The sequence below is a fragment of the Schistocerca cancellata genome, chromosome 1 (assembly GCF_023864275.1).
Source record: "Schistocerca cancellata isolate TAMUIC-IGC-003103 chromosome 1, iqSchCanc2.1, whole genome shotgun sequence".
In the NCBI taxonomy this organism is placed as follows: Eukaryota; Metazoa; Arthropoda; class Insecta; order Orthoptera; family Acrididae; genus Schistocerca; species Schistocerca cancellata.
The window spans coordinates 1,046,203,982-1,046,209,334 of NC_064626.1; positions in this window are offsets into that span (position 1 = coordinate 1,046,203,982).

Consider the following 5,353-nt stretch of genomic DNA (forward strand, 5'->3'; position numbering starts at 1 on the left):
AATCCTTGAGCATGTTCTCTGTTCGAATATAATAAATTTTCATGAGTCCGAAAAGCTTCTCTCCACGGATCAGCACATTTTTAAGAAGCGTTACTCCTATGAAACTCATCTTGCCCTTTTCTCTCATGAGTTCCTGCGTACTGCGAATGAAGGGCAACAGGCGCATTCCATATTCCTAGATTTCCGAAAAAGAATTGGACGCTGTGCCACACCGCCAACTGTTAACGAAGGTACAAGCATACAAAATAGGTTCCCAGGCACGTAAGTGGCTCGAAGACTTCTTAAGTAATAGAAACCAGAACGCTGTCCTCGATGGCGAGTGTTCATAAAAGAAAATGGTACCGTCAGGAATGCCCGAAGAACTGCGATAGGACCGCTATTATTTTTGTATAAATAAATGATCTGACGGACAGGGTGGGAAACAATCTGCGGTTGTTTGCTGATGGTGCTGAAGTGTACCTGTAGGTATCGATGTTGAGTGACTGTAGGAAGATACGAGATACCTTAAACATAATTTCTAGTTCGTCAGATGAATAGCAGCTGGCTCTAAATGTAGAAAAATATGAGTAAATGAGGATGAGTAGGTAAAACAAACTCGTAATGTTCGGATACGACATTAGTATGTCCTGCTTGACACAGTCACGTCGTTTAAATATCTGGCCGTAACATTGCAAATCGATATGAAACGGAATGTCCCGTATGTGAGGACTGTGGTAGGGAAGGTGAATGGTCAACTTCGGTTTATTGGAAGAATTTTGAGGACGCTGGTGCTACCTATTCTTGGTTCACAGTGTTTGGGATCTTTACCAGGTCGGATTAAAGGAAGACGTCGAAGCAATTCAGAGGGGCTGCTAGATTTGTTACCGGTAGGTTCGATTAACTCGCTAGTGTTACGGAGATGCTTCGGGAACTCAAATGGGAATCCCTGAAGGGAAGGCGACGTTCTTTTCAAGAAACACTACTGAGAAAATTTGGAGAGCCAGCATCTGAAACTGACTGCAGAACGATTCTAGTACTACCAGCACACATTTCGTGTAAGGACCACGAACATAAGATTCGAAAAATTAGGGCTCGTACGCTGGCATATAAACAGTCGGTTTTCCTTCACTCTATTTGAGTGTGACACAGGATAAGAAATGACCAATAGTGGCCCAGAGTATCATTCACCACGCTCCGTACGGTCGCTTGCAGAGTATGTATGCAAATGTAGAAGTTTTCTGCGGTTAGAAACTTGATTACAATATCATATTAATGATGCACCGACGACAGTCACATGTCCTTGGTTGACGCGACGTCGGTAAACAGGTAACACGGCAAAACGCGGCTGTAATTTGTAAAGCGATTTTCCTTTTCCGTTGACAGTTGGTCTAACTGCTCTATCTGCTCGAATTTGTAACTCATTTAATATCCATAATGATTATCAGTTGCCTTTGCGTTATTGCTAAGTGTTAAAAATGGAGATAAAACTGAATTAATTTTCTATGTTGTTTCTTGGCATGTGCTTTGTTAATGGTCTTTGTGCAGGTTCCAAAGTGTGCGATACCCATTTTTCTAAATTACTGCATAATTGACCGCTCCACAGATGGCACAACGCGACGTCGTAAGAAAATTCCTTCGGGTCGAAGGAAAATTATGCAAACATGATCTGTGACTCTTGAAATGTGAACTAATGTCTATTGAAACAAATGATTCTCGCAAGTGATCTTGACTCCCTCATTCTGTCTTAGCTTCCGATGTAAAAGCACACCTTAATAGGAGGTGCAGTATTTTTAATGTCTACGCCGATTTTAAAGTAAAACTTTTATTCACGGGTACATTATTATTCTTGGACGTTAACGAAAACGTAGTCCGGAACTAAACTGGGAGCAGACGTTTAAACTTTAAATGTGGAAACCATTGTTGAAGACAACGCGACATCATCGCTATTTCAGTACAGACATTAGATATAGCAAGCTTTCTGCCCTATTGCGTACAATTAACAACACTAAAGCATTCGCTCATAGTCGAATAATAGCTGTGAACTTCCCTTTATTGAATTTCATCATTAACGAGCTATGCGCCGCAAGATGGTGCTTTTCCAACTCTCGGATTCGTTCAAAATTTTTCGAAATTATTTAATTGAATATGGTATTCACACAGATGTAGACTTTGAAATTGATGACGTTTCACGTGAGGCGAATGTTCCGATGGACTGTTTTTCCCCTGAATCTGATTTGCAAAGTAAAAATCAGTCTCAAATCCCGTTATGTTACTTTCCTAGAGTAACGTAAGGATATTAAGAGTATCAAGAAATTGACAGTGGACGAAATTGCGGAATCAATAATAATGGTTACTGGTAAGTACACAATGCAAACCAGAACCAGAGAAATGAAAACAGTACTTAACCAAAATATAGTGAGGTGCCTCCTCGGTTCGACAGACAACAATTGGCCAAATCTAAATCATTCCGTGAATATCATTGAAGTAACGGATGAACCGCCACCAACTGTCCATGTTGAAGGTTCAATAAACTAGTTTCCACTTCATTAAGCCCTCCGATGTTGGTTGTATCGTAGGCTGGAAGCAATGTTCGCACACGCTGCGCTAGAATAAAAGTAATGATATTAAATAGGAACTGTGCAATGATTACCATACAGATTTGAACGTAATACAAGTTAGGGTCCAAGCATCTATAAACGCTATTGTAGGAACATTCCCTACCACGATTATTCTAGATACTGGTGCCTCCTTGAATGTCATGTTACACATGCTATTTACTAAAATTAAATAAGTAAATAAAGCACCAATAAATCCGGTGCAGAATTGTCATGTAATAGGAGTTCTTTGTCTGAGGTCGCAGCTTCTCAAATGCCAAACTCATCTAACTGTTTCTATAGGTAATGGAGTGACTTTATGCCCGTTCCTAAAATTAAAGAATTTTGTAGTTGACTGTCTGATAGGCATTGAGTTTTCAAGGGACAAGGACGCAATGATAGGGTTCTCCTAATATAAGTACTAGTTGTGTGCATCGAGAGTGTATATATTGATGTCGACTTAATACGAGCTCCAGTTAAACTTGATGAATCCTACCAAGGACCAAAAGCTCGATTTTTAAAGAATACGAGCACATTTGTTGAAGGTACATCGGTTTGCTGTAGTGATAATTATATTGATAACACTAGCATGCTTGATTTTGTACTCCGACCACGACATTTTGTTGAGCAACAACGACGACAACTGAAAGAATTGCTACACATTTACATGTATTCGACGAAAAACCTGGAATAATAAACACTTATGTCTGTCACATGAATGTGGCAGGAAATCATACCCTACCCTATGGTTGAAAATGAGACTGTAAGTCGAAAGATTAAGAGAATGTTATCATGGAATGTTTTCGATGCTTCACGCTCCCAATATTCTAGTCTTTTTTACCTGTGATAAAATCTAATGGAGAAGTACATCTAGTCCTAGATGCAGTGCAGTTAACAACATTATAACACCAGTAAAGTCAAAAAATTACATAGCTTTAACACGCTGTCAGGAGCCATCAATTTGGGTTTTGCCCTTCGGTCTAAATGTGAGCTCTTGTGTATTTATTACTGTACTAGACACTATGCTCGACGTGGTTTGACAGATAAGGTAACGTTATATGTTGATGACACTCTGTGACGACGACATGGAAAGAACACTTGGTAATTCTTTCATAGGATTTTGTGCATATTTCCAGAGTGGAGTAACAGCTAATCGGCAAAAGTCAAAGTATGGCAGAGAGGAAATTAAGTTTCTAGGTCATATTATTTCCCTGTCAGTCATAGTATGTGATCCCAATAAAATCGGTACAAACAAGAATTTTTCTGCGCCATGCACCAAACGACAGTTAAAAGCATTTATTGGATTATGTCCCTTCTTCTGTTGTTTTGTACCCAGTCAACTACTAAACATCTATTCTGTGTTTCTATTATTTTGTTTAGCATGAATAGACATGCACTTATGTTCTTGGACAGCAATTTCAGTTTAATTACTTATTTACAATATTGTGAAACCAGCTGTGGTGAGAAGTAAGATTTGTATGTAAAAAAGATTTATTGTTTCCATGATAGTAATAAATAAACAATATGGACACCTTGGATAAGACAAACGATTTATCTGAGTAATACGTGACTACTTTGATCTATGTAAATGTAAAAGGCATGAGCTATACTGTCCTTAGTGGCTACTGAGACTTTATGTTGAAGAGTAATATCGCTGTACATATTGGTTTATAAGTTTTGCCATGCAGTGTACTGTTGACTAAACTGCTATGCGCCTAGCCGAGTGGTCTAAGGCGCTGCAGCCACGGACTGTGCGGCTGGTCCCGGCGGAGGTTCGACTCCTCCCTGCGGCATGGGTGTGTGTGTTTGTCCTTTGGATAATTTAGGTTACGTAGTGTGTAAACTTAGGGACTCATGACCTTAGCAGTTATGTCCCATAAGATTTCATACACATTTGAACATTTTTTTGCTATGCGCCCTTGGCTACATACGACATGAGTGAGCTTTTATGACGAGCGCCAAAGTGATTTCCGTTATGTAACTCAGAGCATCTCGTCTTCCCTTATAATATTGCTGTTTTCATCACTTCCATTAGCAAACATTTTAATGATTAACTCGGAACTGCAGTAGAAATATTATAAGTTTTTTATTCCAATTAATGCTTTCAACCGTACGAAGCAAAAATAGTATGAATGCGGCATGCAGTCGGAATCAGGTACTTCTGAAGACCATAGTATGTGTTATTGATTAGTTAATTCCTTGAACACTCATTCCAATAATTGTATTTCGTTAGAAATTGTGGAAACATTAGAAGAAACAGAAAATAACTCTGACGATTTCATGAATTGTCGTTCGAAGGATGACTGCTGTGCTAACTGAAATCCAAAATAAAAACACAGTACCTTCGTAGACCAAAGGAAACATGTGCCGTAGCAACTTTCAGTGATAATGGAAAGGCTGAAATTTTTTTACGTAGGGTGGAGAAAACGCCTACAGTTATGCAGTGTGCAAAGTCGGTTTTGTTTCATAAAATCTGGACGAGAAATGTATAAACGGAGGAAAAAGTTAGGGGTAGTACGAAAAATGCCTCGTTATGAAATTCGCAGAAGCGTGGAAAGGCGAAGTAGGAAAAATGCCTCGTTATGAAAGTCGCATATGTGTGGAAGATAAATTGATCCAAAGACTGTTCGTGAGAGTCAATGCACTATTACCGAGAGTGATCTACAAAACTAGGCCCTCTGAATTGCAAATGAGATGAATATTACTGATTTCCAGGGTTCTTCTGAACACAAAGCTACTTATTGTTCGCTAAAATGCTGTGTACAAAGCCAATCAGTCAA